Here is a 14,474-nt window from a genome sequence, read left to right on the forward strand (position 1 = left end):
AAAGAAAATAAAAATTCTAATTAGCTTAAAACAATTAAAATCCAACTTAAAAACAAACAATTCCCCGGCAACAGCGCCAAAAACTTGATACGGTGTGTCCGCAAGTGCACGGGTCACAGTAGTATAGTTTTAAAAAATGATATCGATCCCACAGGGAATTGTGCTTAAATTGGAAATAAAAGTATAAGCTAATTAGAATGACAAAAATTAAAGATGTAAAATGAAATTTGGAATTAAAATTGGTATTTGAGGAATTAAAACTAAATCAAACAATTAACTAAAATTAATTAAACTAGATTACCAAAAATTAATTTGAAATTTCTATTTATGAAATTTGAGAGGAATTAAATCTAAATTCAATAAAAAATAAAGTGATTCTAGAGATTGGATTTTTCAATATTGTTTGCATGTGGTTTATCCCTAATTTAGCCAAACACATGAGAATTGCAATTTTGAGGGAAATCAATTCTTAAATTTTTGAAACCTTTTTCAAGCATTTCAAAGTTGGTTTTCATTAAATCAAACCCTATTTTCACGGTATTTCAAACCTAACAAAAACCCATTTAAAGCTCTAATTGATTTTTGGAAAGTTCCCCTTAATCCTCTTAGCTTATCTCTAACACCAAGAAAATAAAGTTTATTGCAAGATTATCTATCCCTAATATTTACTTTTCAGTCCATCTATTAAGGATTAAAACTTAACTTAATGAGGGCCCATTCATCAAGCAAGGCAACAAGCTCACAAGCAATAAATCAAAATGTAACAAATCCCATTTAAATGGCTAAATCAGTTCAAAACCACAATACAAATCAATATTTACAAACCCATCTCTAGAATCTCAATCAACTACTCACTATTCATAGTTTTAAGACAAACCCAAATGTATAAATGAAGAAATAATGGAAATGTAAGCCAAGGGGTAGAAAAACCCAGAAAAATGCAGAAGGATCTGCTGCAGAAAAGTGCAGAAACGTGATCCTTGCTGCTGCTGGAAAAATGCAGAACGTGCTCCCTCCTTCTCTCTTTCTATTCTTGCCAAAAATGCCTCCCTTGCTCTCTATGGAAAGAAAATGATAAAATGTGACTTTATATAGGTGAGGGGACTGCCCTAGAATGGGTAAAAGGGGGAAGGTTCCAGAGAAAGTGAGGTAAAAAGCTGGAGTAACGGAAATGCCACGTCAACCATTTCCAGTAAAAATGACATAAGCCGAGTCAGTTGTGTCGTTGGTTGTGTCGCGGGTTGTGTAGCTCTCGGCGTGAATATCTGACGATCGACACAACCTGCGACATAAGCTAATTCGGTTGTGCTGCAGGTTGTGTCGCTCTCGGCCATTTTTTACTCAACTTCAAAATTTTTTGCAATTCGACTTTAATCTCCTCCAAATGGCTACTCTGATCAAAATACATCAAATTTCTCCAAATTTACCCTACAAAACAAATAAATTCCAAAAATTAAACTAAGAAAAGTGAAAATTGCAAAATTGACTAAATATATACTAATATCTATAATGATGGCTATGAACAAGGGTAAATTATGTGCAAAAATTATATCTAAATGATGATATAAAATGCATGCATCAATTGTCAAATAAAATCTGCATACATAATAAAATGGTAAAAATAAACTAGAAAAATAATTAAAAACTTCAAAGAAATAAATGATTATTGAAGTGCAAGATAATTATTCTTTTTTTTTATAATTAAAAACTTCAAAGAAATAAATGATAATTATTTTTGTGAAATAAATGCTATCCTGCAAGTACTTCATTTAAATTACAACCATCTTCCTTCATATTTGAAACATATATCGATGGTTACACTTATTAAAAAAAAATTTTCAAAGGATTAGAAGATTGATTCAATGCACAGAATATCATCACGCCTTTGAATTCAGATCATTGTCCTTAGATTATCTGATGAACTTTCTCGGATTAGTGTTGTTGGTGTTTTTCCTAGGATCTTGGTACATATGACATCTCACCTTTCTTGATTATTTGATGGTACAAGTCATTTGTCAGCCTTTTCAAAACAACATATATAAACGATGGATGGTGGCCAGTCACTTCTGGGCAGTGGTGGGTTGGTTTAGACTTTAGACTAAATAGCAAAAATCCTACCCTAGATACAAACTAGCCATTTTTGTTTGATGATTCCAACCTTTCAATTTTTTTTCATTATCTTTCTTGTCATAGTGGATTTATTTTGTTGATTTTTTTTTGGTGCAATTGACTTGAACGTGGACTCAAACTCAAGACCTTAAATCCCTTACCACTAAGTTTAAACTCATTGGTATGTTTGGTTTTCTTTTGTACTTAAACAAATTAGCTAATAGTAGATTTATTTTGTTGGTTTTTTTTTTATGTTATTGACTTAGACATGAATTCAAACTCAAGACCGTACATCCCTTATCACCTCATTGGTGCGTTTTTTTTTTTTTTTTTTCTAAGTTTTGTTTTGTTGCAGAATAGCATTTTTGTAATCACGCAACCACACAATCTGCATAGGGGATCCTACATTATTAAGAGATACACCTTCCACACAGACTAAACTTGAAAGTGTCTATGTTTTGTTCTTCAAGTAGTCACCTTCATTGGACGTCTCTTGGGTATGACATTCAAAGGCATAAGCTTTCTCACTTATATCCCAGTCCTTTCTCTCTAATCTAAGGTCTCAAGGGTTGATGTAACACTCCTTCTTAGCCCACAGGATAGTATTGTCCGTTTTGGCCCACTGGACCTCACGGCTTTATCCCTTTAATTCCTTCTTTGAGGTCCAAAAGTGCGCTATCCAGGTTAGAAGGCTTGCTACTTATATAACCTATCACTTTCACCTCCCTTTCTGATGTGGGACTTGGTTCGTTCCTGCCCCCTCACCAACTAGCCATGTCCTCCCAGAGGATCGCTCTCAGCCAGGTGTGAGATGTTACAGTTAAGTCCTTGTCAAGTTCCCAATCAAAATAGTGAATTAAACATGGCAGACCAAGGAGAACTACTCGTTCAGCCAATAACATACTTACACAAATCTGCCTCCCTGATCCAAATGGAATGGGTTTTAAATTTTGTCCTTTGTAGTCAATGTTTGAACCAAGAAATCTCTCAGGCTTAAAGGCTAATGGATCTTCCCAAGAATCCGGGTCACTTCCTATCGGCCATGCACTCACAAAAGCTTGAGTATCTTTGGGTATGTGGTATCCCATGAAATCTGTATCTTGTATTGTGTTTCTTGGGAGGAGCAAAGGAATTAGAGAATGGAACCGAAATGTTTCCTTCAAAAAAGCTTGCAAATATGGCAACTTCTCTATGTCACTCTCTTCAACTTTTCTATTTACTCCAACAACTTCATTGAGTTCTTCTTTAACCTTTCTCATGCCTGCAGGTTTGCGAAGTAACTCTGCCGTGGCCCATTCTACTACTATACTTGTAGTCTCTGACCCAGCAAAAATATTTCCTTGAAAATTAAACACAAACAAAATTAATTAATTTTAATCCGAAGTGCAGTTAATTAAGTGCTTCCCTCATAACAAATTATCTTGGCTTCATGAATTATATAACATAATTATGTGCAAAAGGGCAATCTTGTTGAAACAATAGAGAAAAGATTACAATTCGGAATTCTTAAGTGTCTATTTGACATTGTTATTGGAATTGTTGTTGATAAAGCACTTTTTAAAATATATTTGCTAGAGAGTTCTAAAAATTAATTGCTGTTGACATATTTGTCATAAAAACTCTAAAATAATAAAATAGTTTGTTTCAAACTGCTTTTTTTCAACATCTAAAAGGATTTATTTTTTTGAAAAGCATATGTTTAGCATATACTTCAATGCCAAATGGGGATTAAGTTATGTTAATGTGCTTAACAATATGATTATGATGATTTTTTCATATGGATCTTCTCCTTCCAATCTTTCCCATCACCTTCAAATTCCAACAATGTGTCTAGAAAGTCCTTAGCCTTCTCCTCATTCTGTTTATGCTCTTCAATCCTCTCTTTCACAAACCCTTCAATTATCTCCATTGCTCGTCCCAAATCTTTCAACATGTTCTTCCTCAGTCCTTGTGGATCTAACCATTTCAAGAATGGTAGAAAGTCTGCTGTGTTTGGCTTCCCTACCCACACTACAACCCTTCCCATTGCTTCAAAAAATTCATACCCTTCTTTACTCTGTGAATCCAAAAGGTCTCTTGATAGCATGAGGTTACCAACTACGTTGAATGCCATTATGAAGAGAGAGTGAGGTAAAATCACTACGACTGATTCTCCCCTTGCACTTGCAGCTGCTTCATCCTCTTCAATACTCCTAGTGAACATTCACATATAGTGACTTATTATGATCCACCTTTTTTTTTTTCCTAAAATTGAAGGATTTTAACTATGTGCATTGAATTAATTTTCACCATTTTATTATATATTAAGTCCTACGTGTTACTAATATATTTAAAAGCAGATCATGTAAGCTAGTTAAAATATAAGTGTTTTAAAGGAAGCAATAGCTGCCAATTCCAGAAATTTCAAGACAGATCGATGCAAAATAAGTTGAGTGTATGGAGGAGTTCTACTGATAGGGTTTTAGTAAATGTGTTTATGTTACGTTTTTCCTAGTTTCTTAAAATTATTAATAAAATTTTATTCGACTGATAAAAAAAAAAACTCTAACTAAGAATGAGAGATTTTGAAGGTGATCATATTTAAAGCAAAATAAGATGATTAAATAATTCAATAGTGTTAAAGTCCGTATCTAAAAATAATATAATTATATCAAACCCCATAAGATAAACAAGCATTAGCAGTTGAATTTATCAATTGACCATTACGAAGTTAATTCACATAGAAAAAGTGATATTCAACACTCAATGTTACAAGAAATCTTTTAGTAAATCTATTATATGTATAACAAATTCATCATATTCATTGTTTACCGTGAAATCAAAATTACGAGAAATTATTTGGTAAATTTGTTACTTGTATGATGAATATAATAACAATCAATAGTTAAAATTAAATGAACCTTAAAATTTTTCATTACCGTATCATTTGATCAATGCATTTCCGCCATATGGAGGTTGTCTCACTGATTCGCTTATTGGTCATCATTTCCATTGTGCAAAGACGCCTAAGCATGCGCCAGTACAGGCTAAACTGGCCAACTACAAGTGACCTCATCTCTATAGTTATGACTCGTTAATACTTCAAGACACTTACTGTCGCAGAAGCTGGCGTCGTGATTCTTGAACAGCTCTGCCGCAGCCTTGGCCGACTGTATCACCATTGTTTCCATGGATCCTCGTCTTAACCGGAGCACAGGTCCATACTTCAACTTGAGCTCCTGTTGAGCTTGATGGGGCACAGTTCCAAGATCAAAAATATTGTCCAAGAATGGCCATCCTGGAGGCCCTGGAGGCAGGTTCTTGGTTCCATTTCACACTTTTTTTCCATTTAGGCATAGAACCTGAGCTAGTGATAAGAAAAGACTTGAACAAACAAGGAAACTGTACATGTAATCCATTCCTCTCTTGTGTTTTGAGACAGCTACTGCTAGCAGCTGCTCCTTTACTAGGATGCACGGAAACGGGAGGTGGGAGCGTTTCCCCGTTCTGGAAACGTTTCCTTGCCGGAAACGTTAGGACACGGTGAGGAAACGTCTCCGGGCCGTTTCCGTAATTCCTTGAAATCGGAAACGCGTTTCCTTCGCCGGACACGCGTTTCTTAAAAAAAAAAAAAAAAAGTCGCCCACCTGCAGGAAGAAAGGAGAAGGCAAAGAAAAGAGAAGAAGAAGAAGAAGAAGAAGAAGAAGAAGAAGAAGAAGAAGGAGGAGGAGTACCTGGTGGGGGCAACGTGCCGGCGGTAGGTGACTGGTCCCCAATGGCGCTGCTCCTTCTCCGATGGCTCTCTCCTTCCCCGAATCCTAATACCCACGTTATTTCCTATTTGAAAATCTTTTTTAATCATTATTATTTTTTTTATTCAATTTTCACTTTATCAAAACTTTAAATCTTTATTTTCAGTATTTTAATATTAATTTTATTATTCTATATATTTATTATTTCAATTATTTATAATTATAAATATATAAATAATCTAATTAAATAATTAATTTTATTATTTTTTTCTCTTTTTAAAATTTAAATTTGTTATAATTAGGACTTTCAAATTCATATATATATATATATATATATATATATATATATATATATATATATATATATATATATATATATATATATATATCCCTATATTTTTTATATTTACGCGTTTCCCCCACGTTTTCGTTTCCTATATTTTTGAAAATGCCGTTTCCCCGTGTCCGTTTCCGCGTTTCCCCGTGTCCGCGTTTCCGTTTCCGTGCTACATAGCTCCTTTATAAGATAAATCTTGACATCTTCCTTCGATAAAATCTAGTTGTATGTGTGGGCTAACATGTGAACGTTGGCAAATTATTGCGTCCTTTTTTGGCCCACTGAGCTTCCTGGAGATGAAGGCAAACCTTAATCAGATCCTTGTAGAGTTTTCATATTTATGAGGGGACATAAGTAGTTATCAGTGTCATTTTAGCTTAGATAAGGTATTCAGCAGGGTGAGTCTAGTTAATTTGTAAGGGTAGGAGCCTCACTTTCTTAATTATCAATATCGATTTAGCTTGATTATTTAAAAAAAAATAATAATATCCTAAATGCACAATGCATCCTCAAATAAAAGACTAAAAAGATTTAAAAGAAAAGACTAAAAAGATTTAATCTCAATGAACATAAACTGAAGCAAGAATATACCTTTAATTTTAAGTATTAAAATCGCCTGAAGAGAAAATTAATAAGACTTAAGTGCACATAAACTAGTCCAAGAATTCCCATAACCTTAAGTATTAAAATCAGTGAGCTTCAATTTAATAGTAATGGAGTTGTCTTCATGGCTGTTAGGTCTTCAGTTTGAGTTTCAATCAAAGCAAAATTAATTAAAAAAAATTCTTTCTGATAAAAAATTAAAAAAACAGTCATATGCACTGATTTGAAAATATCCCTAACCTCAAATAATTCTAAATATTAAAAATCGTTCAAAAAGAAAAACTAAAAGTCTTAGTATCTTTCAGTAAGTGAAAGTTGGCATAAAAGTAGGGAAAATTACTATTGAGTTTCTATATTTTAACGAAATTAACCATTTGGTCCATATATTTTGAAAAATATACTATTTAGTTCTTATATTTTGCTTCTGTTAAACTATTTAGTCCCTCCGTTAAATTTTTCATTAGTCGATGCTTGTCAAACTACTATTTAGTCCTTCTATTCTAGTGAATCCAATTAATTAGTCCCTGTATTTTAAAAAATATTACTATTTAGTGGTCATTTTAGTGAAACTAATTAATTAATCTCTATATTTGAAAACACGTTATTTTGAAAAATATATTCCTGAATGAAAATAAAAATTTTACTGTGTAGAGACTAAATATGAATTTATATTTTTTTTAAATTGTTTAAGTATTTTTATTCAATTCTCCGAGCATCATTTTTTTTAAGTTTTTCTATTGGAAAACAATTTTCCTAGATTAACGTTATGATTACTTGGAGATCCAAGAAAATTGATTAATCTTTTTATGCATACAACTTGTACTAATTTTTATCAAAATATGAAAAAAAGAGAATGAGGGGGAGAAGAGTGTGGGTGCAAAGGGAAAGAATTATAGGAAGAGAGAAATAAGAGGAAGAGGGTCAATGCAGTTGGGTAGAAAAAAATAACAAGAGACACTAAAGAGTTAACGGGAACTAAATTACAAGGACTAACTAATATATTTTTTAAAATATAGGAGTCAACTAATTAGTTTTAATAAAATAGAGGTACTAAATAGTTTAATGAAAGTAAAATATATGGACTAAATAATATGTTTTTCAAAATAAATGGATCAAATAGTTAGTTTAATTAAAATACAAGAACTAAATATTAATTTTCCCCTAAAAGTATTAGACAAAAAAATGCTTAGATGTATTTGATTTTGCAGTTAAATTTCAATAATTGAGATTAAAAATGATACTTAAAATTTTTTCAAATTTTAATGTTATTTTTGTAATTTTAAATTATTGATTAAAATTATTTTAGATATCATATTTATGACATGCACAAAAAATAAATTAAAACTAATAAATTTTAGTTTAATAATATTTAAATTACTTTAAAATTATTCGATTTTAAACAAATTTCAATTGAATTCAAAAACTAAGTACTTGTTCATTTATAGAAAACTAGAGTAGTTTTTTGAAAAAGTTTTCTAAGAAAACTAGAAAATAGAGTTTCGTGTCCACATGTGTCAATTTTTCAAATTGACAACTGAAAACCTAATTTTTTTAATTTTTTAAAATTTAACTAAGATTTAGAAAATAACTTTAAGTTGTTTTTTCAACTGTCTTCTAAATAGGAAATAATGACTTTTTTATAATTAAAATTAAACTATAACCTTCTTATATCTAAAATTGAATAACTATTTAAAAAATATATTTATATACAGTAATAAAATATTAATCATATTATTATAAAATAAATATATAACACATGTTAAAAAATTCTTAAAAATAAAATAAAAATTTTAATATATTTTAGAATGATTTATAAATTTTAGATTTTAGTTATGGAAGATATGAATAATTTTTTTTTATTTTTTTAAATTAAAAAATCATTTTCTATTATTTACAAGTGAACACATTTTCTATGTTTTTGTTTGTTTTCCATATAAAATGAAAATTGAAATTTTCTTAAAAAATAAAAAGTAAAAACCAAAAATTGTTTTCGACAAGTAAATGGCCCTAAAAGTTAAGTGTGACGTCACAATAAGTGGATAGACGTTTTGGTTAAAAAAAAAAAAAAGTGGATGTATTATTGCATATACAAAAGATGAACCTTTTGAGAAGCAATGTGGATCACATAAATTGTATATTTAGCTATTGTCGACAGAATAAATTTTCATAACTGTCTCTAAATTTATACGGTTGTAATACCATAATCTCTTAACTTAAAAATATATAATAAATTTTTCCTCAACTTTTAAATTTTGTACAGTAAAATTCCTCTATCCTCCAATCACTAGTTTTTCAGTTAGAAACTAACGTGGACTACTCCAACACTGCACTTATGAATATATTAAATACTATATTTGAAGGACAAATACATTTTTTGATTGTGCTTTAGCAATTGTATCATTCCATAGAACCTTTGCTATGGCATATCTATCCATAAGCACTGTTGGAGTTAACTAAACGCCGCGCTGGAGTTATCTATGTCAAAGTCTAACTGAAAAATTGATGATTTAAAATTAAAAAAATTTTACTGTACATAATATAAAAATTAAAGAAATTTTATATTACATTTTTAAGTTAAGTAACTATGATATTATAATTATATAAATTTTAGGACAATAGTTAAAATTTATCCACTGTCAGCAGGGGGTGTAATTTTTTTTTTTCCATCAGAGCGTGTAATTTTTTGCTTAAATTTAAAAATTGAATTGAATTAAATTAAATTAATTATATTGATTTAATTTGATTTTTTATCCAATTAGTTCATTTCGGTTTTGAGATTTTTATTATTTGGACAAGAAAAGGCTTGAACAAACGAGGAAAGTGTACATGTAATCCATTCCGCTCTTGTGATTTGACGCCGCTGCTAGCAGCAGCTGCTATGTTATATGATAAATCTCGACATTTTCCTACAATAATTAATATCTAATTCTACGTGTGCGCTCGCACATGTGAACGCATTCAATATGAGCGCCTCTAAATAAATTAAGAAAAAAAAATTGTAAAAACAACTAAGAAGACTTGGTTTTGGTGACAATCGACTGGTTCGAAAATACACTCGACTTCAAATAACTATAAACATTAAGAGGATATTTAATTTCACTACTTACTTTTAATTTTTATTTTTTTAGTTGACAAACAGAAAATATAATAATAAGAACTAAAAAAACTGGAGAAAAAAGAGTGTAAGGTCCCAAACCAAAATATTATACAGCACAAATCCTAAACCAAAGATGCAATGGAACAAACAAGAAAACCAAATGTCGACCTCAACATTCAAGATCCCAAAAGATAAAGGGCCAATTTATCTTTTAACTTTTAACTTTCTATTTAAAATATATTTTTTAACTTATAAGTTAATTTAATTATTTATTAAAACTACTTAAAATTAACTTTTAAATAATTTAAATATTTAATCAAAATGTATTTAAAAGTAACTATATTAAAATAACTAATTAAAAATGATATGTAATTGAATTTTATGATTGTTAAAATGAGGATAATATTAATATTTTTAAAATTATTAGGATAATATAATCTTTTACTTAGTAAAAAAGTAGTTTTAAGATAAATTGATAAGTTATAAGTAAAATAACCCTTATTTTGATTTAGAAGATATTTGGCTTGACTATTTACTTTTAACTTTTGCCTTAAAATATATTTTTCAATTTATAAATTAATTTAAAAATAAATAGTTAATTATTTGATAAAACTAATTAAAATTAACTTTTAAATAGTTTAAGTATTTGATTAAAATGTGCTTAAAAGGAACTTAATTTATCAAATTGAGTATTGTGATTATTAAAATAAGGATAGTGTTGATATTTTTAAATAATTATTAGGATAATATAATCCTTTAGTTGATCAAAGAATAGTTTTAAAATAAGTAAATAAATCATAAGTAAAGAATACCTTACCCATAACTTATGACTTATTTTAAATAATTTTTTTTTAATTTATAAGTTAAATCAAATACTATTATATTTAAGACTTTCTACTTATAACGAGGTTTGACTGACTTGTAAGCCAAACCAAATACTCTCTTATTTTAAGTAGCTTTTTTTTTATTTATAAGTCAAACTAAATACTATTCTATTTATGAATCTTTATTTATAATTAAGTAAATTTAACTGACTTATAAGTTAAACCAAACACCCTTTAAAAATAGCTAAAATGAATATTAACAAAACTTAGCAACATTGCGTATTAGATTGAAAACACCTGAAAAAGAGTTAAATATATTTGATTTAGCAGTTAAATGTGAAAAGAAAACTTAATACCAAATCAACAATCAAATTAAATAAAAAACAGTAAATATGGACTACAAACAAACAATAAAATTCAAATGATAACAATATAAAATCAAGAGAAAAAGAATTAGAGTAGCCTTTGAATTTGTGAATTGAAGCACGTTGAATTTTGGCGCTACCCTTTGAGAGGAAATGGCCCATCTACACCGAGTAATCAATCAACCATGTCCCTCTCGCAAGATACTTCAATCTGTTGGAGCTCTTGTGTGCAGCTAAGAGTTCCCCGAACCGATTATTCTCAATGCTCAGAATTTATTGTTTGATATACCCAAAAAATCATATAGAAAAATTACTTTCTTCGGTAGAGTAAAAAAATTGGTGACGATAATGAGTGGTGATAATGGGTGGTTTATGAACTGTAAAAAATATGTGTTTTCAAAGACTAAAAAATCCCTAGTTTTAATCCACTAATCAGAAATATTAGGCCACTAGTCCTTAAAAGTAGCAAGAAAGTAACGTTAAAAAAATAAAAATAAAATTAGCTCTCAAAAAATAGGGAACAATCTTTACTGGGTCAAAAAGAATTTTTTTTTAATCATTATATATATATATATATATTTTTTAAATTTTAAATAAAAAATCCAACATTCTCCCCACATGATTTAAAATTTAATTAATTCTGAGCATATAATACTGTGTAATAGGCGTTAGGTACCTTCAGGGTTTGAACTTACACTTAGTGTTAGTGAGTTTTAATCTGAAAGAACACAGTAACATAAATGTTTTGAACTAGTCCTTTTTGAACCAGATTAAAATTCACCACACACACAGTATGAGAAATCATCTAGGTTCTATCAGTGTTGTGCTTTACGGTCATGCACACGTATCTATTTCATGAGTGTCTTTAGAAAATTGCCCAAATTTTCACAGTGGCGACCCCACCACCACACTCACTAGGTGAACCCTCAAAGAGCAATCTATGATCATTACCCCACAAAAAAATATGCCATGGGTTCATTTAGAATTTAATTCTTCCTATACATCACAATAGAGAGCACTACACCATAGGAATGGAACTCAGAATTTTCCGCAATAATAAAAATATTATGTGCTCTCCCTCGTTACCATACAGTTTCATTTTTATCCATTGAACTTTATTCATGGTATCACCATACCTCTAAAGATGGGTGTCCACTATGGCAACTACTTTATAGGCTTCAATCCCATTCCCCTCAATGTTTGAAGAATTTGCTGGTGTGCCAGTCCTTTAGTGAGCGGATCCGCAATATTACTTTCAGACTTGATAAAGTCTAAAGAAATCACACCATCAGAAATCCAATGACGTATAGATTTATGTCTAACCATTACGTGTCTCCTTTTTTCATTAAAATTTTTACTTTTAACTCTAGCTATAATAGCTTGACTGTCACAATGTATTGAAATTGGAGGTAAAGGTTTAATAATGAAAGGCAAGTCATTCATAAAATTCTGAAGCCACTCTGCTTCAGTACTAGTAGCATTTAAAGCCACTAATTCTGCTTCCATAATACAGCGAGAAATTATTGTTTGTTTTGTAGACTTCCATGAGACTGCACCACCACTAATGGTAAAAACATAACCACTAGTTGATTTAGTTTCTTCTGAATCAGAAATCCAATTGGCATCACTATAACCTTTCATTACTGCAGAAAAACCATAATAATGAATAGCATAATCAATTGTTCCTTTAAGATATTTAAATACTCTTTCCAATGCATGCCAATGTAAAGAGTCTGGATTATGAGTATATCTACCTAATCTAACCACTACGTATGGAATATCAAGCCTGGTATGATTAGCTAAATGCAATAATGCTCCTATTATTTGAGAGTATTTATATTGTGAAACACTTTCTCTAGTATTTTTTCTCAAATTAACTGCTGGATCAAAAGGACTATATATAGGTGACACATTAGCATAATCAAACCTTTTCAATATTTTTTTCAATATAGTGAGATTGAGTTAAAGCAATGTTGTTACCATTTCTCAATAATTTAATACCTAAAACTATATCAACTTGACCTAGATCCTTCATATCAAAATTACTAGATAAAAAATATTCGGTTGTATTGATAACATGGATATTACTGCCAAAAATTAAAATATCATCTGCATACAAGCAAAGAATAATATAAGCATCACCAAATTTCTTACAGTAAATACATTTATCAACAATATTAATATTAAAACCATCAGATAACATAATCTTATCAAATTTTTCATGCCATTGTTTAGGGGCTTGTTTCAAACTATATAAGGATTTTACAACCTTACACACTTTTCTCTCTTTTCTTGGCACTACAAAATCTTCTGGTTGATCCATGTAAATTTCTTCTTCTAATTCACCATTTAAAAAGGTTGTCTTCACATTCATTTGATGAATATCTAGCTTATGGATAGAAGCTAAAGCAATCAAAAGCCTAATAGTAGTAATTTTAGAAACAGGTGCATAAGTATCAAAGAAATCTACTCCTTTTTCTTTAAAACCTTTAGCAACTAACCTAGCTTTAAATTTTTCTATGGAACCATCAGTCCTTAATTTTTTCTTAAAAACCCATTTACACCCTATTGTTTTGCAACTAGGTGGAAGATCAGATAAAACCCAAGTTTTATTAGAAGTAAGAGAATCAATCTCACCCTTAATTGCTTCTTTCCAAAATGGAGCATCAACAGAAATCATAGCATCATTATATGTTTTAGGTTTATCTTCAAGCAAGAAGGTGAAAAAATCAGTACCAAAAACTTTATTTTTTCTACTTCTCTTACTTCTTCTAGGTTTATATGAACTCACATTATTATGATTAGAACTAGAAGGACCCTCATTAACAGGTCTAGATAACACATTTTTCATAGGAAATATATTTTCAAAGAAACATGCATCTTTGGATTCCATAATAATATTATTAGAAATTTCAAGAATATCAGAATGTAATACTAGAAAACGATATGAATTATTATTCAAAGAATATCCAACAAAAGCACAATCAATAGTTTTAGGACCCATTTTTCTTTTCTTAGTAACAGGAATATTAACCTTAGCTAAACACCCCAACACTTTGAAATATTTCAAAGAGGGTTTTTTGTTATTCCATAATTCATATAGTGTTTTACTAGAATTTTTATAAGGAATTCTATTTAAAATAAGACATGCAGAATACAAAGCCTCACCCCATAAATTATTAGGTAAACCAGAACTAAGCAACATGGCATTAACCATATCCATTAAGGTCCTATTTTTTCTTTCTGCTATTCCATTAAATTGAGGTGAGTATGGAGCAGTAACTTGATAGATAATACCATGCAATTCACAAAAATCAATCATTTCATTAGAAGACTACTCACAAAAATTTTTATTTTCCTTTCTTGTTGATTTTCAACTTCTGCTTTATAAACTTTAAATTTATCCAA

General features: G+C 29.8%; 1 pseudogene; it reads right to left on the minus strand.

Annotated features, from left to right (window-relative positions):
• Positions 1-2,443: 2,443 nt before the first annotated feature.
• On the minus strand, positions 2,444-5,507 carry LOC131176070 (iridoid oxidase-like; annotated as a pseudogene).
• Between the last annotated feature and the right edge of the window lie 8,967 nt (positions 5,508-14,474).

The sequence above is a fragment of the Hevea brasiliensis genome, chromosome 18 (genome assembly GCF_030052815.1).
Source record: "Hevea brasiliensis isolate MT/VB/25A 57/8 chromosome 18, ASM3005281v1, whole genome shotgun sequence".
Classification (NCBI taxonomy): Eukaryota; Viridiplantae; Streptophyta; class Magnoliopsida; order Malpighiales; family Euphorbiaceae; genus Hevea; species Hevea brasiliensis.